General features: G+C 42.4%; 1 protein-coding gene across 6 annotated transcripts in view; it reads left to right on the plus strand.

The window, feature by feature from the left end:
• The window catches only part of EXOC2 (exocyst complex component 2), a 194,979-nt gene that overhangs the window by 545 nt on the left and 171,268 nt on the right, over positions 1-23,166 (plus strand). The window contains exons 1-2 of one of the 6 annotated variants that reach the window (XM_026456818.1): positions 339-357; positions 2,626-2,699. The exons of 3 other annotated variants lie outside the window; for them this stretch is intronic. The gene's annotated coding sequence lies outside the window, so the exon portion shown is untranslated. Of the gene's footprint in view, positions 1-22; positions 358-2,625; positions 2,700-23,166 lie in introns of those variants that run through there. 2 more of the 6 variants (XM_026456817.2, XM_026456819.2) reach the window with 2 other exon arrangements.

Below are 23,166 nucleotides of genomic sequence, written 5' to 3' on the forward strand. Positions count from 1 at the left end.
GAAAGGGAACGCGGGGCCGGTTTGACCTGCCTAGGAGAGCACCCCGCTGCGGCCGTCCTAGGCTCTGGGAAGGGGCCCGCCGCCGTGGTCGGCGTTTGCGTGCACGGCCTTGGTCCCCGCGCGGGCCGACGCTGCCGTGTGAGCCCATTTTACAGATGGGGAGCGGCGGCTGCGAGTGCTTGGGCGAAGGGCCTCGGTCCGGTGGTGGCCGCCACTGAGCTTCGCGCGCCGGCCCTGGGTCCGCACACCGGCAGCCTGGAAGCCTGGTGATGCGTAACCCTGTATCCCAAGATCGTTAAACAAGCATTTTAGTAATTCCAAGAAATAGTTCTTGAAAGAACTCGTCATTGAATGGAAGTAAGTCATTTTTAATCTGCCAAAGGTCAACGTACTAGTAAGTCTGGGAAATTTTAAGTTTGATGCCTTTATGAATCAGCAAGTAAACTTACAAAGAACACTTAAAAATATTTTTTTCTAAGTTAGCCACACTTTAATTAAATCATTTGTGTGCACTATGCAATATTGAAAGGTTAGTTCTGAGCTTATGTGGATCTGTCTTCTAATGCATAATAATGTTTTATGAATGTTAGTACATACTGGCCCGTGCTTTGTGTAACTGACTCCTTTAATGACAAATTAACTGAAAGCCAGAATCTTCCCAAAGATGATTTTTTTTGTGCTAAAAGTTGGTGATGCTCAGACTAGTAATAGAAAGAGGGTGATGTGTGCTTAATACTTTCATGCTCACTTGTTTGCCTAAGTAGAAACTTAATGAAGTTAAGCAGAAAAGCAGAGTTCCCCCAGTGTGACTTGGAACAGCTCTTGGAAGTTTTAGAAAGTGATATTTTTTTCGTGTCAAGTATTTAATTTCCTGTACTGAATGGCATTTTGAACTACAGTTGACCCATGAACAACCCTGGGTTTAGGGGTGCCCATGCAGTCAAAAATTTCCATGTAACTTTTGACTTTCCCAGGACTCAACTACTAATAGTCTACTGCTGACCAGAAGCCTTACTGATACATAAACAATTGACTTACATGTATTTTCATATGTATTATATACTGTATTCTTTCAATAAAGTAAGCTAGAGAGAGGACAATGTCAAGAAAATCACAAGGAAGAGAAATGGAAGTGAAGCATCATGAAGGTTATTATCCCCATAGTCTTCATGAATAGATTGTGGAGCAGGAAGAAGAGGAGGGATTGTCTCAGGAGTGGCAGAGATGGAAGAGATGGAGGAAGTGAAGGGGAAGTGGGAGATGCAGGCACACTCAGTGCAACTTTTGTTGAAAAAATCCGTGTATAAGTGGACCTGGCTCATTCAAACCCATGTTGCTTAAGGGTCAACTGTATTACTTTTCTAAAAGATGATTATTAACTTGCTAAGTTCTTGGGAGGCCATTATGTAAGAATCATATGGGAAATGAAGTAGGTAATGAAACAATTTTGCATGGATAGTCTTCCAGCAAAGAACTTTTAATAATTTCTAGTGTCAAGCAGCAGCTAGATCGGGCTGTACAGGAAATGCTGGTTACAGTGGTGCCCTCTCGGTTACTTTTCCACTCATTCTCCAGTTTACCCATTGGAATCTAGCCAGGGTTCCTAGTCCAGCGTCTGCCACATAGTAAGGGCCTAAGTGTTTATTGAATGGATGACTTTTAGGTCACTGTTGAGAGGATTTTGAAACTGGGAAATAACATTCATTGATCACCCTGCTAAGCAGTGTACTAGGATGTTAATTGTTCTCAGATCCTGGGGAATATGTTCTTGAACCCTCTGGACTGCCTGCTGAAATCACATGGTGGTGGTGTTGACTTCTAATCATGTGCTTTAGACTATGTTTATATTAGTTTAAAATTATTATTGATATGAATACACAAACTTAAAAGTAATTGTAGGGAAATTATTATGATGTTTTTTTTTTTCTTTTGAGACGGAGTCTCACTCTGTTGCCCAGGCTGAAGTGCAGTGGTGCGATCTCGGCTCACTGCAAACTCCACCTCCTGGGTTCACGCCATTCCCCTGCCTCAGCCTTAGTTTTTTACCTCTGCCTTAGTAAAAGACTAAGCTCATTCTGGATCGGGATTAGTTTTAATTATTTTTGGATCTTCCACTCTTACTGTATGCCTGAAACATATATTAAAAATCAAATAATATTAGCCTGGATTCATAAGGGATATTTATGCCCTCTCAATTAAAGAATAGCTAAGAACTGAACTCTGTAATATTGCGTGTAAGTCCAGCAGAAGCTGAGAGGTGGGAAGGATCCTTTGGGACTAGAGTAATTGGGAAGCTTTGATGGTAAGAGCCTGATGAAGGAAGGTGTGTGACCACCTGGGCTGCATGCCAGGAGAAAAGCCCAGAGGCTGGTAAGCGAGTGCATTTTGGATTATGGGTGCCTATTATGCCTTGACTGACAGGCAGAAGAGTTTGGAACTGATTTGTTAGACAGTGTTTTTGGTTTTTTTTTTTTCCTGGAAAATTATATTAGGCCAGCTCAAAAGCTTCCTGAACATCCATTACCTTAATTCCCTTGGTAGCATTTCAGATTAAAAATACAGCATCCAGTTTGCTTTATTTTTGTTTTTGGGCTTATCAATTTTTCTATGTGACATTTTCCACAGTAAATCTTGGTGCCAATAATGGAAGGAGCACTGGACACAGGACTGGGGAAGACTGGATTTCAGTTTATGAGAAGGTGAGCTGCTCAGGCTGGATCCAGAGAGCTTCAAGACTAGTGCCTGGCACATCTTAAGCACTCAGAGACAAGTGCAGTGTCAAAGGCCTTTTTTCCCTTTGCTGCTTGCTAACAGTGCCTCTTTCCACAAGGCTGCCTCTTAGTTTCATTTGTAAGCATGGATGAATTTTTAAAGGCCTTTTTTTTTGTTTTAAAGTTTTGTGATTTTGGAGGGTATATGATTTAACTTTCATTGTATTATAATTTTAGCAAAAGACAAAATGAGACAAAAGGCCATGTTTGTCTTTGGTTTCATTTTAATGAAAACCCCATGTGAGTGATGTGATGTATGTCTCAGCAGAAATCAGAAGTCATGCCAGATAGCTCAAATGAAGAAAGGTGCAGAGGGGATTAGGGACTATACAAGGAGTGGTGAGGAGCAACGGGAAGCTCACAGTAGCTGGAAAGGACAGAGGGAGAAAGTAGAGCTGTCTGGAGGAGGGTCCAACTATTGCCAGAGAAGTAGTGCTGGAGGCTGGGAGCATTCAAATCTCTCAGTGTTGGAGCCGGTCCACTTCTGAAATCCAAAGTGCAGGCCTCCCACTGTTTGCTTCTAGTCTCTCCGCTTTCTCAGCCTCACTCATCCCCGCTGCACCTATCAGGAGCTTCTGTGGTCTTCAGTCACTGTCATGCCAGTGTGCTCGGTCGTGTCGTTCTGCCGTAGCGTCCGCCCGGCAGGTTCTCAGCCTTGGGCAGTCTCAACTCTCTGCCTCCTGTAATGCTTGACCTGAGTTGCTGGGGCCAGCTGGGGAAATCACAGTATCCAGATCTGTGCCCCTGTAAATCCATGGTCACCAGCTCAGCGGGGCCATCACGGAATCTTCCAGAGTTTTCCTTTTCAGCACCCGCTTCTGATCTCTGCAGAATGTACTTCCAGCATTTTCACGCTTTTCAAACCTCTCATCCGTTCACACACTCTTAGCAAGTGGTCTTGCCACCTACATCATAAATAAAAGAGACGTAAGTGGAGAATCCCAGGAGCTTCTGCCAAAAACTGTTCCTCTTCCCCCGTCGCAGTGGAAGAGGCTGTATTTATGCTAAGACCAATCCTCCACCCGGACTGTGGATCCCATCTATCCCTGCCTTTGTGAGGACTTCACTCAGGTGTGCATGTCTTACTGAAGGCTTCCTTCTGTTGGCCTTTAAGCATGCTTAGAGACAGACAACAATAAAGCAAACCAGAAAAAGTGGAATCCTCCCTTGATTTCACATTGCCCTTTTAAAATTCCCCTCTTTTTCCCTTTCCGGCCACATTTCTTAAAATAGTTGTTTGTAGCCAAGTTCTCACCCATCCCAGTGCTGTCTGGTTTCAGCTACGATCACTCTACTGAAGACCAAAGTCATTCTTGAGCTCCTGGTCACAAAATCTTGTTCCTGTCATTTCCTCAGGGTAGTGCCTGGGACGTAGCAAGTGTATAGTAGACATTTATTTGACTGAATAAATCCAAGGGTGTTTCCTTTTCACAGGCCTAGTGTATCTGTTTTTCTGGGGTATAGGAGTCCAACACTGTCATCTTTTGAGGATCCAGGTGACTAGTCATTGCATCACAAATCTTCTTGATGGACTAGGTAAAGATAGAAATAAGTGTTATTTGAGGATACGTTCAGTAGCTCAATGCCTGTAATCCCAGCACTTTGAGAGGCCAAGATGGAAGGATAGCTTGAGCCCAGGAGTTTGAGACCAGCCTGGGCAACATAGTGAGACCCGTTTTCTACAAAAATTACAAAAAATTTAGCCGAGTGTGGTGGCACACGTCTGTGGTCCCAGTTACTCAGGAGGCTGAGGTGGAAGGGTCACTTGAGCCTGGATCACCTGAGGCTGCAGTGAGCCATGATTGCACCACTGCACTCCAGCAGCCTGGGTGACTGAGTGAGACCCTGTCTCAACAACAACAACAAAAAGGAATATTATTTGATAATGATTTCTTCAATCTTGTTCAGGCAGTCCGTCTTTCTGGGAAAACAAAACCCTGACATGATTTTTTCTGAAAAACTATACTTCCTAAAATACTAAGAATTAATGTTTTTATCTATCCATGTAGATCTAATAGACTAGTAGGACGCTGGGTACTACTGGCAATAGATTTGTGAATAAATAATGCTATACTCTCGTGTGAAACTCTTTTGTTTTCCTATTAAGTAGTGTATCTTCTTTGACGTTTCTGTCTTCATTTGTTTGTTGGGGGCGGGGGAGAGGGATGAATTTGCACTGACCTGGTTCAATTTTGACATGTCATCCATGTCCAGTGGCGTTGGTTGGGAGTCCAGCCACCTTTAGACCTGCAGCCTTTGCCTGTGCAACATCGTGACAGTCCTTGTCCTCTAGGAGGAGACTTGGCATGCTAAGGCAGAGGGCTTTATGGTTCCTGGGGAATAAAGGAGACCTCTGAGTAACTCTTCCAATTAAGACAGAATCCAGTGCTTGTTTTATGAGAATAGCCGAGTAATCCAGTATTTATGTAGCATGTCTTTTATATGGGGGCTCTGAGAGCTAAGTGGTCAGGCGTTCCCTGTATACTTGTCTGGCTTCCAGTATTGCTTCCTAGTCATCTCAAGCACATTCTCGTCCCCTTAATCCCTTACCTCCAAACTTTGTAGTGGGAGGGAGGGTCTTTATTCCCATTCCCAAAATAAATAAATACAAATCAAGTGTCATTTATCAGTTATATGGTTTAAATTGTTGGATTATTTTCCCAAAAGAATTAATATATAAACAAATATGCTTTCATTTGAAACCGTAGATAGTAGTTCATTTATTTTTGTTTGTAGAGGTAGGGAAGGGAAAAAAGGATAAAAAGAGGTCCAGGAGGCCAGGCGCGGTGGCCCACACCTGTAATCCCGGCTCTTTGGGAGGCCAAGGAGGGTGGATCTCGAGGTCAGGAGTTTGAGACCATCCTGGCCAACATGATGAAACCCTGTCTCTACTAAAAGTACAAAAAAATTAGCTGGGCATGGTGGCGCATGCCTGTAATCCCAGCTACTTGGGAGGCTGAGGCAGGAGAATCACTTGAACCAAGGAGTCAGAGGTTGCAGTGAGCCCCTCTGCACTTCAGCCTGGCGACAGAGCGAGACTCCATCTCAAAAGAAAGAGGTCCGGGAAAGCAGGATACGTGACCTCTTACCTGTTCAGTCCTTCCCTTCCGCAGATGGCCCTTCTGAGACCCAGCGAGTCTTCTGCCTCTTCTCAGGCCCTAACTCTATACAATTTGGACCCCATGGGTTCTTTCAGATCTGTGCAGATTGTATTTTTGTTAACCATGATTTGGGGATGGAGCAGGAGGAACAAGATGATTAATTTGGAAAACTGGATTGCAGAGTTCATGACCCCGTCTCTGAGACTTGTCCCAGTGTGTGCTGTTACATGGTAGAATTTGTGGCAGTGCTGACGTAACTTGCTCTTGATCTCAGGAAGAGTGGAGTCTGTGTTTAGAGAACTAGGGAAGAAAATCACCATTTTCCCAAACCCTTTTCCTGATATCTCTGGGCCATCCCTTTGGGTCCAGCCCAGCCCAGCCCAGCCCAGCGGGGACGGGTCTGTCTTAGGGTAGGTTGGGCCTGATTCTAGAACGATTTGGTGAGTTCTCTACTTTGATTACATTTTAGGGTGCCCTGAGAGTCTGTCTGAGTCTAACTTTACTGTTGAAACTCACTAGGCAACTCTGCAACAGGATTCTTCTGGGGTCCTCTGGACCTGAGACGGTTCTGGACAGGTAAAGCTACTGTTGTGGGGAAAATCACCTTTCTATAGTCTCATCTGTTAGGGAAATAGTGTTTTAACATCATGAGGCCTTCCATCGCCTATTGAGTAGAGATTATCCTGGTCTTCAGTGAGTCAGAACTTCTGTATTTTTCTGGTTCCTGGCCTTCTCTAGCTGAGAAGAGCATCTGGGAGCATGACAAGGTGAGACTGTGATCACTTGTTTTGTTCCGATTTCTTGTCTGCTATTGAAATTAGGGAAACTCTTCTTTACTAAATAGTAAAAAGTACTGCTTTTATGATTCTAAAACTACTTTCAGTTGTGGTTTCATTTTCTGATTTTTTTCTTTATATTATTACTGCTTTTTTTCTATGTATTTTTAGTCTGAAGTTCTGTGAAAAATAACAACTTGCTGTCTTTTGTTCTAGTAGTAAATATTTTGGAAAATTAAAATTGTGCCACAGTTTTAATTTGAGATATTAAATATGGGAAAATTACAGAATTAACATTTTCTGACTTCTATTGCAGAAAACACTTCAAATCCATCCATGTGTGCGTCATTAAAGGAAAAGAGGCAGATGGTTTAAAATTAATATAGTACATCTATAAGGAAAATGTATTTACTTAAGTGTACAGTATAAATTATAAGAAAATGTGGCCTTTTGTCTTGATTTTAGTGAAATGCTTTTGTAACAGGAATTTTCTCTTTTGCCCTGTGATGGATAGGAGGTTAATTGATGTTAAATGGATGCTTTGTTAATCCTTCATCAGCTACTAAATTGGTATGGGGGAGTACAGGTCAAGACTACACAAGGCCATGACCAGCTTGTTTTCTCAGGGAGGTTTATGGATTCCACCCCGCCCCCTTCTCCAAACCACACATCACTCTCTCCAGCTGCACACAGGGAAGCCCTCCGGTCTCCTCCCCCCTTCCTGCGGTGCTGTCTCCCCTCCCTAACCTCATCCTTCTCCCTCTCTGGGCTGCTGCAGAGTGACAGCTTGTAGACGTTGCGTGCGAGTGAGTTCAGCTGGCCCTGTGTGGTCTGAGTGTGTGGTCTCCCGCTCAGCCGAGAGGCTGCTAACAGGGTGGATGAGAGCGAGAGCAATACTGTTTACTTTAATTTATTTCGGATGCCGGAATTGTGCCCAGAGTTTCTCCGAAGCTTGATTCCGTATGGAGCAGCTTCAATCCCTCGCAGCTGTGGTGCGTTCTGAACTCTGGGCTGTCCTCTCCTGACAGGCACTTTCCATAGCATCTGCCTGCTTAATCCCTCGCAGCTCAGGAATGTTAACGGCACTGTTGAGTGCTGTGATTATTTTGCTTTCACTATGTCAAGATTTATGGCCTTCAAGAAGTTTCTTTTGAGATAGAGCTGGAGAAGTAAAGCAGAATTTGCAAGATCAGTGACAAAGTCGATGTATTTTTGGAAATTAGAAAAGCTATTATACAAAATTTGGGTCAAATTAATCCAACTTTGCTCATGTAAAAAAACCTGGGAGTTAGTGACATCCTGTCATGTTTAACAATTTTAATGAAATTAGCCAATTTAAGCTGACGGTTGGTTTCTTGACCTTTTCTGGAACTCTGCATTGATGTTGGCATGCCTGTTTACCATAGTTATTATATTTGTCAGCAGTGATATTGGTTTATTTCATCCTAAAGGTTTGACAAGTTGAGACAAATGAAACTTTGTTTTTATGTAATAGTATAAATTTAGGAGAATATCTTTTTATCCAATCCTTTCATTATGAATAGCTTAGTAATATTTTCTTGATTTTGTTCCTCTCTCATTCCTGAACATTCTTGTTGAGATGGTCAAGTATTTTGTTATTTGAGTAAACATATGTAGACTCTTGATATCACTTGGGATTTTGCATTGTTTAGCTTCTTTGTTTTCATGTCTTCCTGGCAGTCTTGTTGGAATGGGGTTGGTGGTGTTGATGTTTGTCAAGGATTAGAAAGTCTAGGCCACTCACATCTTCCCGCAAGGTCAATCTGTTGAGCTTGGAGTTGTTCTGCTGCTTTTTTTGCTACTCTTCACGCTGGGTTTCAATACCTGAGCTCTGTTTTCATCACTATGAGGGTAAAGCTTTCTCCTACCCACCTTGTACCTTTTCACTCCTGGCCTTGGTTTACTTTAGCCTCAACTGATCTGGAATCAGACTTCAGGAATGGAGTCATGCTAGGTACTTTTTAAAAAATGTATCATCTTGTATTTCCTTTTGTGCTACATTTTTTGGGGTTCTGTGTTTATGGTGCTGATGATGTTAAACTAATGTTCAGAGGAATTCTGAAGCACAGTTATTCACAAAGTTGAACAACCATCACCGTTATCTAAGTCCAGAACAGTTTCATCACACCCAAAGAAAACCCTGAATCCATTATCAATCTTTTCCCACTTTCTGCCTCCATGGATTTACCTGTTCTGAACTTTCATATAAGTGGAATCATATATGTGGCTTTTATGTCAATTATGGCAAAATACATGCGTAGTATTATTAGTCATTACCCTATGACTTTTACCTAGGAAGTGAAAATTCTTTGGAGAGAGAGAGAGGAAAAAGTACTGATAAAAGATAGTTATAGTCAAGTAATCATGTGTGGAAATGAACTTGTATTTTAGAAACTTGGCGCCGGGTGCGGTGGCTCACACCTGTAATCCCAGCACTTTGGGAGGCCGAGACGGGGGGATCACGAGGTCAGGGGATCTAGACCATCCTGGTTAGTATGGAGAAACCCTGTCTTTACTAAAAATACAAAAAAATTAGCTGGGCATGGTAGCGGGCGCCTGTAGTTCCAGCTATTCAGGAGGCTGAGGCAGGAGAATGGCATGAACCCGGAAGGCAGAGCTTGCAGTGAGCCGAGACTGCGCCACCGCACTCCAGCCCGGGTGACAGAGCGAGACTCCATCTCAGAAAAAAAAAAAAAAAAAGAAACTCGGAAATACTTAATAGGAACTGTGGAATGCTCAAGGCTTGTGTTGGATAGAAGTGTCCTATGTGTGACTGGCTGTTAGCCACCAGCACTTTCCTGCAGTGCTCTGCCATACAGGTTCCTGTTGCCACCCCTTCTGAAGTTCCACTAGTGCCAGTGCTCGTTGGTTGTTTAAAATTCGATGTGGAACTCTCAGTGAATAAATCCTGATTGAACAGATTCCCTCCATTTCTACCTTAGCTTTTACTGGGCAGAATCCTCCAGGAGTTCACAGTGAGCAGGAAAAGGACCAGAGTTTTGCTCTCTGGTAACTAAAGTGGGAACTGTCCTCTAAGAGCAGTTGATTCTCTTGCAAACGCAGAGAAGGAGAGTGTCCGGAGAACCCCAGTGCCTTGACAGCACTTTAAAAATCGTATTTCCGAATGCGTTTCTGTTGAAAACAGGTTTATCTTTAGGAAAAAGATTGCTGCCTTTATTTGGGCTTTTCTTTAGAACTGAAAAGTCAGAATTGTTTTACTTATTCTCAGTACTATCCCATTCTCTTTTATGGCTGGATTTTTTAAATGGAAAAGTCAAGCTTAAATGAGTTTTGGCGTAGTTTTTGTAGGACTAAAGGATAGTTGAAAAACAAGTTTTTCTGGTAGCTTTCATTGTGAATATCTTAGTAATATTTTAAAATTTGTTAGGGGCAAAATTCATTTTGGTTTAAACATTTAAAATGCTTTTTTGGTGGGGGAGAAAGGAGACACAGCATCAAAGATCTGCACCTACAAATTAGAATCTCTGGATTTCGTGTAGCTCTGTGTGGAAGCAGTAATAGAATATCACACTTTTCACTTCTCGGGCCTTTCAGTTAACGGTCAGATTTGAACTGGGCCTCTTGTCACCCAAACGTGACCCATAGGAAAGGAGTTGTTCTGCTCCGATGTTTAGTTAATTTGAATTTATCTCATTGTTTTCCTTGGTGTGAATTGTATTGAAGATCAAGAGGAACTGTCACGGGTTGATTGTAACTTTTTAGGATGTACTTAGGGTGCTCGGTTTTTACAGTGTTGTTGGCAGTTGCTATTGTGACCAGATTTATTGGTTTAAAAGACAGTGCATGGCACACAGTACAGAATCAAGGAATGGCATCTGTCCTGTGAAACAAATCTAACTGACACCCCTCTCAAAAGCCGCATCTTACAGCTTCTTATGGCAGAAATTTCACACAGCCTTTGAGGTCTCTGCTGCCGTTGTTGAGGAGAAGAAAGAAAAGCCCTTCCAGGGAGCCCACGCATCCCCCAGTCCGGTCAGCCCAGCCGCCATTTCACTGAGTGTCTGGCAGTGGACTAGACACAAGGAGTGAAGAAAGAATATGACGACGAGCCGAGGCAAGCCCACGGAAGATTACTGTCAGAGAGCTTGGCACAGTAGTTCTTTTTTCTTCCCTTTTTCTTTAAAGGGTACTGTTATTTGTTATAATCACTTTCTTAAGACAGTTAATTTACAGGAGAAATGGGCAACCCCCCAGCCCAAAAAAATGCATATAACTCAGAGCTGCCAGAGGAAGCCTCATGTGGTCAGCGTTCTTAAGGAGGCCCTCGGCTGCCTGGATCTCCAGCCAATAGCTGCCCTGCAGTGCTCTGGAAATGGGCTTTTCTGTGTGGTCTAAGGCCTACCTACATTTCTAAAACATGTGTATACACACTTATTGCCACAGGGAAGGTAATATAAAAATATTTAAAAACAGTTTCCCTGGCCCCTCCACCCTTCTCCAATCTCATTCTCAGGATGATTAACCCCTGGTGTGCATCCTTCTAGCCCTTTCTCTGTATTCCTGTAAACACAGGCCCTTGTTTGTATAAAGGTAGCTTTTCTTTTTCTTTTAAATAGAAACATTGATTGGGTCCTGATTCTGACACATCAACTCCAAAATAACTTTTAGACCATATGGAAAGTTGAGCGAGGACTGGGCGCAATGTCATTTGTAGAGATACAAACTAAATCATTTACCAGTGAGGATACAACGATACAACGCTTGAAAGAGCTCCCTCAACAAACAACCTAAAAGTGTGTTGAGGAGGAGAGGCAGCTAAAACAAGAGACAGAATGTTGAAGCTGGGTTATGGGAACTTGGAGGTTCCTTATGCTAGTCTTTCTTCTTTTATGTATGTGTAAGGTTTCCATAATAAAGACTGAAAAAAAAAAAAAAGTCATCCGGAGAATAGCGTGGAGCAAGGGCCTGGTTTTGAATCCCACCTCTTTCACTTCCTAGCTGCGATTTTTGACAAGCTGTTTAATCTCTAATAATCCTACCCTTGTTAATAAAACCGTTTGGCATTTTAGAATACTTCCTTCTAGAAACTTTTTCTGTACATCTGTCTATTCACACCTATCTGCCTGTTTGTTTAGACGTATGTCTATTTTACTAGTTGGTTGTAAGCATTCTCTTGGTCTCGCATGTTTTTCATAATGTTTCGCTGGCTGCGTAATGTTTCCTTGACTGAACCTTTACATTGTACTGATGTTTTGGTGGATGTTTCCATTGTTTCCCCCCGTGCTGTCACACGTTTTTGCAGTTACGGGAATGTTCATGCCTAGTAACAGTCCCCATGGTTTGAATTATTTCAGTCGTCGCTCACCTTTCAAGAAGACGTTTTGAGTCCAAGTGTGGAAGCACAGCGAAGGCTTTGACGCATGTGGTCGAATTATTTTTCAGAGTATTGGAACCGTTTGTGCTGCTGCCGGCGACGCGTGCGAGCTGTGTGCAGATTCAGCTGACGACGATGATCCTTTCAGATCATCTTAAATAGCTTGTGTTGTTCATGGGCCGGCAGTGGAACCTCCGTTTCAGTGGGCGTTTCTCTGAGGTTGGGTTTTGTCCATATGTTGGTTGGTTGGTTGCATCTCCTCTGTTGTGAACTATAAGCTTATACCATCTCTCTTTTTTTTTGAAGCTCTTGGTGTTTTCTGGATTGATTTTTGTGAGCTGTTTATATAATAAAGTTATTTGTATTTTGACATTTTGAATATTTTTGCAGACTTCCTGTTTGGCTTTTAGAGTTGTTGTCTTTTATTTGTAACTTACAGAAGATGTATGTTTCTTTATGGCCAAGAACTTAGTGTGTTCACCGTTGTGATTTTTCTGTCAAGTCCAAATGTTGTCCTTCCACCCCAACAGCTGTAATAGACACTTACTTTATGTTCTTCTAGGTTTTCTTTTTAATATACATATAATTAAGGTTATATATATATTTGGCTTTTTAAATCACCAGGAATTCTTTAATCGTATAGATGTTTGAAGTTATGTAAGCGAGAACATTGTGCTTTTGGACTGTGACTGAAACATTTCTGGGATTGGAGTTAATATGCTAAAAATTAAGAGGCAAGAAAATAAAGCAGTTGTTTGTTTAGAATAAAATTCAGCTTAATCTTTGGCTGTCCTGACTACGGCCCATCATCAGTGTTTGGAATTTTCCCACTGTGGTACGTACTGCAGTGCTGTGGCTTTAAAGAAGCACCTTCCCCACTTGCCCTGAGCCCCGTGCCCTGGTTCTGGGAGATCATCACGGTTGTGTACTGTTACTGTTTTGTGTCAGGCCTCTCTGCCTGCTGCTTTCATCTTTCTTAAGTTATGCAGCACAAATCTTAAACAGTTTTTCTGTTTTCTCTAACTAAAATACTTTCTATCTTAAAACAATTGAAGGCCGTTCTCCTCCTTGCTCCCCCAGTCTCTGGCATGGCAGCACGGCCGATGACCCACCTGGCCCATGAATTCACTTACAGTTAGTTTTTGACGTGTGAATGGTAGCAATACTATGTTACTTTTATTTTGGGCTTTAAAGTTTGCAGAGATCTTTGGTACACATGATTCCATTTAATCCTTACAGGATTCCTGTGAATTTAGTTATTATTCCTATTTTAAAATGAGAAAACTGATAGAAATTAAAGGGGCCTGAATAAATCATATGTTAGGGTTTGAATTTCTGCTTCTGAGTCTTGGTTGAGTGTCTTTTCTGCCTCTCCATAACTGAGCAATTGGATTTGTCTGGCAAAAGTGTGGTGTTAATGACCCCAGCGTGCTTTACCCGGTATTGGTCAGGCCACTTGGCACCGATCAAACACTGTTGGTCACGTCCTTCGTGCCAGGTAGCATCTCTCATTGCATGCTCATGGTCACACTGAAGGACCGGTCAGGGAGGCAGGCACTTCCGGGAAAACAGTTCTTTTGGGGGGCCCTTTTCATATGTGAAGGACAGCGTGAAGAGTGTGTGTGTGTGTGTGTGTGAGAGAGAGATTGTAAGCACAGCCCCTGAGGCAAACTGCCTGGGTGTGATTCCTGCTGTGATAGTTATTGGTTGTGGATATTGGACAAAGTATTTAATGAACCGTCCTTATAGGGGAGTTTTGAGGATTAAAAGTTATTGCATGGCAAGAACATAGAAAAGTACCTGGATAAGGCCAGGCACGGTGGCTCACGCCTGTGATTCCAGCACTGTGGGAGGCCGAGGCAGGCGGATCACGAGACCAGCCCGACCAACATGGTGAAACCCCGTCTCTACTAAAAGTACACAAATTAGTCGGGCATGGTGGCGCACGCCTGTTATTCCAGCTACTCAGGAGGCTGAGGCAGGAGAACTGCTTGAACCCGGGAGGCAGACTCCATCTCAAAAAAAAAAAAAAAAAAAAAAGGACCTGGATAAGTCATCAATGTTTGCTTAATATCTAAGTTATATTATCTGTTGATGGATGGCTAGTTGTGTCCTAATGTAATTTGTGTTGTTTCTGATTTTATATTGAAAAATATTTTAAATAAAGGCAAGAGCCATGTGTATTCCAACATATACCACCTGAAATGCTAACTGCACTAAACACAAAAACTTTAACCCACTAATGAAGGGGTCAGAATCCCCATAAAGTATAATATGGAAAACCACAGAGTCACCAGAGGAACCTGTCCTCTCCGTAATGTTGAAGAGGTTTGAAGCAATGGGTTGACGTGGCACCCATTTCTTTTAGAATGGAGAACACATCTATTCGAGCACGCCTGAGTGTCTGCACACATTCACTGACCTTCCTTGATGATTTGAATAAATGAACAAAAAGAAAAGCAAAAAACAACGCTATTACCATGACCAGCTCCCCCTAAAGTACTTAAAGGAGTTGAGAATTTCGAAATGTTTTTTGCTTTGTTTCCTCCACCCCCAGCCTGAGAGTCTCTTTTTTTGGTGAAGAGGGAGAATTAGTATTGAGTCACAGTGGCTCAGAAAGGTTGAAAAGGGAAGACTTTTAAAATGTAGGTTTTATTATCACCTGGGTAGGGTGAGGCCAACAGAGCAGGATACGATTGTTGTTGAAAACTGTGTTACTCCCAGTTCCAAGAGGGTGGGCAAGCCGTATCCCACAGGAAGCACTGGGGGTGGGTCAGGAGGCAGAGGGAGCAAGGGGAAAGCACGGGCCAGACGCTTTGTTGTGGTTTTCACAGGAAGGAATGGCTAGGCAAGCGGAGCGAGTTTAGGATTGGATCATTTGAATAATTTTTTGGAGGGCTCTGGGCTGTAGGAATGGTCCCTAGTTGGCTGGCACCCGGGGTATGTAGGGCTGGGGGCAGTGTCCCTGACTGGAGGAGCCTAATTGAAGACGGGTACTCAGTCCAGGCAAGTAGTTTGTGACCTCTGGGAATTAGCCAGTTCTCAGAGGGGCAGTCCCTTCCCTGGTCCACAGGCTCCAAAATGTCAAAGCATCATAAAGCACTGAAAACAAACAAACAAACAAACAAACATGGTTAATACAAGGGCCAGGCCTTTTTGTACCACAGCTTCAGGATTTAGTAGCAGAGAGGAGAAAAGATGAGTACAGTAGTTTCTTATTGCCAAGGAGAAGAGGCATGAATTTGATCTAGAAAAGAGTATGAGAGAAAGCCTTTACAGTAGCTTACTCATTTCTCCCAGCAAGTTTTGAAATTACTGTGTTTTGCACATTTTCTTTTTTTCCACTATAGCTTGCCCTCATTATTACTGCAAGGCTTTGATAAGTGTTCACAGTTCATATTTAGTACAAGGTAATTTTTTTTTTTAACCGAGTACGTGAACTTTTTTGAGGAAACATGACCCAAAGGCTAGCTAGCTAAAAGAACAAATAAATAAGTCGTTTCCAAGGCTCAACAAATTCTGTCTTTATTTAAATTTTTTATAGAATTATTGAAGGAAAGGAAGTAATCATGTCAGCAGTCTTTATCATTCATTTGGAACCACTTGTTCTGTAATTATCATGGCAATAAAAAACTCATTTTGGCCTTATCTATTTTGGTATAATGATTCAAATTTGGCTAATTGCATGTGAATTATGATCAATTTGGTATTTTCTTTTTTTTTTTTGAGACGGAGTCTCGCTGTGTCGCCCAGGCTGGAGTGCAGTGGCGCCTCAGCCTCCGAGTAGCTGGGACTACAGGCACCCGCCACCACGCCCGGCTAGTTTTTTGTATTTTTAGTAGAGACGGGGTTTCACCATGTTAGCCAGGATGGTCTTGATCTCCTGACCTCATGATCCACCCGCCTCGGCCTCCCAAAGTGCTGGGATTACAGGCTTGAGCCACCGCGCCCGGCCCAATTTGGTATTTTCGCTTAATTTCTAGCTCAGAGTTTGTTCTGTTGTTCTTTGAACCAAGCATAGTAATGTAAAATTTGATTAAATGTGTTGGTAGTTCTCAGTTTCTGGTTTTTGAATTATGAGGAGTTTGGAGAGTTTGCAGTCACACCTTGCTTGATTGCAGTTTGATTTATTGTGCCTTGTAGATACTGCATTTCACGGATAATGCTTGTTTAAAAAAAAAACAAAATGAAGTTTGTGGTGACCCTGTATTTAAGCAAGTGTCTCAGCATCATTTTTCCAACAGCGTGTGCCCACTTCATGTCTTTGTGTCACATTTTGGTATTTCTTGCAATATTTCATACTTTTTAATTATATTTTCAAATTCAGTTGTGTTTCATATTGGGAAACCAAATACAGATGAGAAAGATCCCTGCCAACATAGTAAAAATTTATATATGTTTTTTGAGTTTTGAGGTGTAAGTCTGATTTGTTTGGAGATTTCCTCGAGGCAGAACCCCTCGTTACTGATGGCATCTAGTAAATGAGGCCTTGGTGCATTATGCTGTACTTTTGAAAACATAGATCTCAAAATCTGTACTATTAGAAAAGTTTTGCTCCTCCTCACCCTAAGGAATAGTTTAAAAAGTGCACTTTATATTTCTGAATAAATAAAATATATGACTATACACTGCTGCAGTTTCATAGCTTAACTGTTGAGCCAAATACTGTTGAGGCTTAAGTGGTATGAATTTAATGGAACACTAACCAGTGCAAATAAAAGACAATTGTATTGTTATCTTTTTTCTTTGATAAATGTGAATTTTTTTTGAGATGGAGTCTCACTTTTGTCACCCAGGCTGGAGTGCAATGGCACAATCTTGCCTCACTGCAACCTCTGCCTCCCAGATTCAAGTGATTCTCCTGCCTCAGCCTCCTGAGTAGCTGGTATCACAGGCGCCCATCACCATGCCCGGCTAGTTTTTTTGTATTTTTAGTACAGATGGTTTTCACCATGTTGGCCAGGCTGGTCTTAAACTACTGACCTCAAGTGATCTGCCCACCTTGGCCTCCCAAAGTGCTGGGATTACAGGGGTGAGCCACCGCGCCCGGTCGTTAATTTTAAAACAGAGTCTACAAACTTAATGAAATTTACCTTATCATTTAGATCACATGCACTAAAGCTCTTAGTAATTTGTAAAATGTACTTTAATTTTATAAGAATGCAACTTACTTATGTAAATACTGAAAACAAAACTCTTACAGTTTCTGGTCTGAGACGTAAGGAGCTTGGAGATCACCACTCTAATCCTCATAATAAGGAAAAAGCTAAACAAACTGAAAATCAGCCACTTTTCTTATATCCATCAGAAAATTGAGGTCACAGGGTAAACTACTGTCCCCCAAATAAGAGAGACAACAGGCAGATACAGAGCATCCCAACTTCTTAGTTGGGATGAAAATTTCTGTGGGAAACCAGTGAGTTGCTTTAACCAATACAGCATATCCAGCTTTGAACAAAAAATGACAAGGCAAAAACTAAAGACATCAACCCCATTTTGAAGAAACAGAGCGAGCATTAGAACCAGATTGAGGTGTGGTGAGGACGTTAGGATGATCAAACCAGTAATTTAAAACAGCTGTGATTACGTGCAGAGGGCCCTGATGGGAAAAGTGGATAACACACAACAGATCAGTAATGTGAATAGAGAGATGGAGACTTGAAGAAGGAATAGAAAAGAAATGGTAGAAATAACTTACAGAAGAGAAGAGTGCCTTTGATGGGCACATCAGTAGACTGGACATGGCTGAGGAAAGAATCAGTGAACTGGAAGAAATGTAGAGTCTTCAGAAACTATAATAGAGAAAAAAGGTTGAAGGAAATGGAATGGAACATCCAAGAATTGTGGGACAGTTACACAAAGTATAATATATATGTAATGGGAACCAAGAAGGGGAAGGAAGAAAAGAACAGAAGAAATATTTGCCATAGTAATGGCTGAGAGTTTTTCGTAATTAATGATAGTCCCAGATCTGGAAAGCTCAGAGAACAGTAGGCAAGAAAGTACCAAAAAATAAATAAATAAATAAAAAATAAAAAATCTACACTTAGCATATTGTATTCAAACTGTAGAAAAATAAAAAACAAAATACTGAAGGATACTGAAGGAAGCTGGGGTTAGGGATGAAATGGACACCTTACATAAAGAGAGACAAGAATGGAAATTATATCAGACTTTTTTTCAGCAACCATGCAAGCAAGTAAGGAAAAAAGACCCACCTACATAGAATTCCTCATCCAGTGAAATTATCCTTCAACCATGAAGGAGAAATAAACATTTTTCCAGACAAAATTGAGGAGATTTATTGCCATTAGATTTGCCTTAACTATTAAAAGAAGTTAAAATGTTAAAACTTGTTCTTTAGAGAGAAGCAAAATGATATAGGTCAAATACTTGAATCTGAAAAATTCAAGGATGAGTTTTAGAGAAGGAATAAATGAAGTGGCTTCTGAGTTCCTTCCCCTCAGGTCCTGGCACCTGGCACCATGCCTAGCACCTACACCCCCCATTGATGCTGAATGATATGGATGTGGAATGTAATGAATTGTTGGCTTAAAAAACAAATACAGTTTTGTTGTTGTTGTTGTTGTTTTGAGACAGTCTCTGTCACCCAGACTCGGCTCACTGCATCCTCCACCTCCCAGGTTCAAGTGATCCTCCTGCCTCAGCCTCCCGAGTAGCTAGGACTACAGGAGTGCATCACCATGCCTGGCTAGTTTTTGTACTTTTAATAGAGACGGGATTTCGCCACGTTGGCCAGACTGGTCTCTAACTCCTGACCTCAAGTGATCTGCCTGTCTTGGCCTCACAAAGTGTTGGAATTACAGGCATGAGTCACCGTGCCCAGGCTTAATTTTTTTTTTTTTTTTTTTTTGAGATGGAGTCTCATGATGTTACCTAGGCTGGTCTTGAACTCCTGGGCTCAGGTGGTCCTTCTGCCTCAGCCTCCTAAGTAGCTGGGACTGCAGGTGTGTACCACTGTGCCTGGCTGAAAAAGACTTACTTTCTCGACCTACAGTTGCAACTTCTACATTTAAAGATAGCCCAGTGGACATAGCAAGTTCCCTGGCTCATGGAAAAGAGGAATTTATTCCAGACACTTGGCAAAACTCTAAATAAAAAATGAAAATGTGTCTTACCCTCAGCTCTATAGATGTTAATAGTTACCTTATTGTGTCTTATGCAACAGAACATTTTCTTATGTGATGCGAGTTGTGGCATCATTTTGAGACCAATCATTCGGAGATTAAAGAGAAAGGAATTGATTATTTTCAGGGTAGACACTATGAGTTTTTAAAAGTCAAAATTACAGATTTTCAGACTGGAGGGAAGCATTCTGTGGATTTAAGTTGCCACATTGAAAAGTATTGATCACTTTCACCTGTGTGAACAGAAAGCCCTTTGAAGTCCTCCTCCCTGCTTTTTTTTTTTTTTTTAATTAAAAAATCGAGTTCTTCAGACCAAAAATGAGAAAACCACAGTGGATTATCCTCAGCTGTGATTGGTCCATTTCTTGCCATGACCTCAGTAGGAGTCATTATTGTAAAATGCCAAGCACTTGTTTTAGTCCCTGGCTCTGCCTAAGTTTTTGGCCCAAGGCAAAATCCAGCAGATAGTACTGCCCCCAGAAGGGGATCCTGCACAGGGACATACAGCCAAAGAACCTGCTTGTGTGGACACTGAACCGAACTTCACGTTTGCAGACTTTGGCTTTAACGTCGAGCTCACCTTTGATAACAGGGTAGATAACTTCTGTGTCAGTGCTGTTTACACTGTCCTGGAACTCTTGTAGGCAACATACGCAAAGGTATGGTGGCTCTGCGGTGGATGTGGGCAGCCTGGGAGTCTCTCTGCAGTGGTCGGTGGTCATCAGGTTTCTGTCTTACAATGGACAGAACTATTGCAGAGCTTCCAAGCAGGTATATACCACATTCCCTTTCCATGTCTATGGAATATTCCTGCTCCCTAAAGAAATTCCTGCTCCCAAACCCAGTAAGAGGCACTTCAGAGGAGATCATGAGGGACCCATGGGTACATGTGGGCTATGAAGAGGAACTGAAACTACATCCAGCCACTCCCTGACTCCAAGGACCCCTGGCACACTGAGTTAATGCTGTCCTTGGGCTACATGTAAGGGAAATTCTGGAATCATTAATGGGCTACAGGACATGTCAGCTGGGGCCACACCGTCACTGCGAAGTCCTTTCCTTAGCTGATCCCAGCAGCTGTTGCAGTCCTTCTCCATCCTTCCAGGTAGAGCCTAGGGTCTCTGCCAGCCCAAAGCAGCGAGCCTGCTCTTCCCACATTTTCTTTTTCCTCTAATAGAAAGTCAGTGGCTTGAGGAGTATCAGGAGTCAGGTTGAAAGACCAGCAGAACAGTCAAAGTGCCTGCCGGTGCTCGGCCTCCCCTGGAGATGAAGACTGGCCCAGCACAGCCTCCAGCATGGCCTTGTGGCCGCCCCTCCACCCACAGCACCAGCAGCAGTGGTGGAACCCCAGACAGAATCAGCTGTTCCTAGGGTGTGTCCTCCAAAGGAGACTCCCTTCGTACTGGGCAGCTTTGGTCAGGACCAGCAGAATTTGCCAGCATGTAAAACCTCAGCCATTGCCTCTAGCAACGTTCAGGGCTGGCAGGGGACCACAGGAGGTTCCTTATCTCCCTCCACAGACAACTGTGTTCAGGTTGGCTGGAAAGATCTGGCATGTATACAGCTGGAATGTGGGGAGTTCAAGCTGTGCTTGCTGCATTTCACATGGAGCAGGAAGATCCTGAGCTCCATGGAGTCCAAGGACATGGTGCAGGAGATCAGCCAGGTGCGGGATGCAGACAGTTGCAGGTGGTAATACTTGTCCTTGAGGAGCAGACATACCAGTTAGAGGTTCATTCGTAAGCATTTATTCAGCACCTTCGAGTGCCTCGCACCACGTAGGTAATACAGAAATACAGTCAGCTCTCCATATCCATGGTTTCTGCATGGACAGATTCAACCAACCACAGATGGAAAATATTCAGAAAAAACAAGGCAGCAATAAAAAATAACAAAAACAGTACAGTTTGATAACAATTTACATTGTATTGTGTATTATAAGTAATCTAGAGATGATTAGTAATCTAGAGTATGCTGGTGGATGCGCATGGGTTATATGCAAATACTGTGCAATTTTACGTAGGGAACCTGAGAATCCCCAGATTTTGGTAACCACAGAATGCCCCAGGACCGATTACTCGTAGAGCCCAAGAGACCACTCTTATCTCTACTTTTACTGGTTGAATGGTAGAGATGAGTATAGAGGGGGTGCAATTAATCCAGCCTGGGGCTCAGGGAGGTTAGGTTGGTGGGGAGTGAGGTGAGGGAAGGTGTAGCTTCCTACGGAAAGTGATGACTGAATGAGTGGATGGTGGAAGGTAGTTAGCTAAGGAGCTGGTGGGATGGGTGTTGAGAGACCTGATGCTGAGGATGACAGCAGAATGCAGATTTCAGCAGTGAGCACAGGGCTCTGCAGGCAATGAGAAGAGCACTTCTTTCACCTGAAAAGGTAGGGCAGAGGAATTAAGTTCTGGAATGCTGTAGGCTAACAGAGGGAGAAATCGTGCGTCACCCAGAAGAGAGCATGGGAAACAATGAGGGGACTGTAGGGGAGACATCATGGAGGCACAGCATGGCTGAGTCTCTTCCTGGGAATGACTTAGAGCATTAATGCCTGAAAATTTTCCAAAATTATAATAGACAACTATCCATAGATCCTGGGAGCTCAGAGAACGTGGAGCAAGACAAATACCAAAAATCTACACTCAAACATATCCTATTCCAATTGCAGAAAATCAAAAACCAATAGAAACTCTTGAAAGAAGCACCTTACTATAGGGGAGCACAGGTAAGAGTCATATGAGATGTCTCTTCAGAAACCATGCAAGGAAGAAGAGAGTGAAGTGAAATAAAGTGCTGAACGAAAAAAACCCAGTGTATTAGGGCTTTCCGGAGAAACAGAATCAACAGGATATGGATGGATGGATGGATAGATAGGAGGGAATTTATTAGGGGAACTGTCTGACATGACTGTGGAGGCTGAGAAGTCCCATGACAGGTGTTGGCAAGCCGAAGTTTGAAGGCCTCAGAACCGGGGAGCCTACAGTGTATCTGTCAGCCTGAGGCCAAAGGCCTCAGAACCTGGGGGTGGGGGTCACTGGTGTAAGCCTGGGAATCCCAAGCTCAGAAGACCATGGCATTCTGGTGATTCAAGAGCAGGAAAAGACAGGTGTCCCAGTTCCAGAAAAGAGAGAATTTGCCTTTTCTCTGTCTTTTCGATCAAGACCCTCGACCAGCTTTGGGGTGCCTGCTCACAATAGGTGAGGACAGAGCTTTCTTACTCAGTCCACTGATTCAAATGCCAGTTACTTCCCCAAACACCCTCACAGACACACCGAGAAATAATGCTTTACAAGCTCAGCTGTCTGGGTATCTCTTCCTCCAGTCATCACACTTATCAGCATCAAATTCTGTATACAAGTGAAATTATCCTTCAGAAGCGAACGAGAAGTACTTTCTCAGATAAACAAAAGTTGAGGAACTTTGTTACCAGTAAACCTTCCTTGTAAGAAACACTAAAAGATACTCATCAAAAAACAACAAAACAATAATGATGTAGACTAGAAACTCAGATCTACACGAAGAAAGGAGGAGCATTGTAGATGAATGAAGGTAAAATACAGTCTTAGTTTTTCTTATTCTTAATTGATCTGACAGACAACAGTTTGTTCTGAAGAATAACAGCAACAAAACATATGGTGGTTATAGCTTATAGATAATTAAAATGAATGACACCAGTGTTGTAAGGGATGAGAAGAAGAAAGTGGGAATACTGTTATAGGGTACTTCCACTATCCATGAATGGGGAAAGTGTTATTTGAGAGTGAACTTGGTGTAGTTATAAATGCATATTGCAAACTCTAAGATAGCCACTGAAAAACGTTTATTTGTTGTTGTTTTTTTTTAACATAATTGCTATGCTAAAAGAAGAAGGAAAATGGGACTTTTAAGGTAGTGAAAGTATTTGGTATGATACTGTAATGTTGGATACATGCAATTATAAGTTATACATTTGTCAAAACTCATAAAATGTACAACACAAAGAGCTCCAATGTGAACTGTGGAACTTAGTTA

The sequence above is a fragment of the Piliocolobus tephrosceles genome, chromosome 5, assembly GCF_002776525.5.
Source record: "Piliocolobus tephrosceles isolate RC106 chromosome 5, ASM277652v3, whole genome shotgun sequence".
Taxonomy (NCBI): domain Eukaryota; kingdom Metazoa; phylum Chordata; class Mammalia; order Primates; family Cercopithecidae; genus Piliocolobus; species Piliocolobus tephrosceles.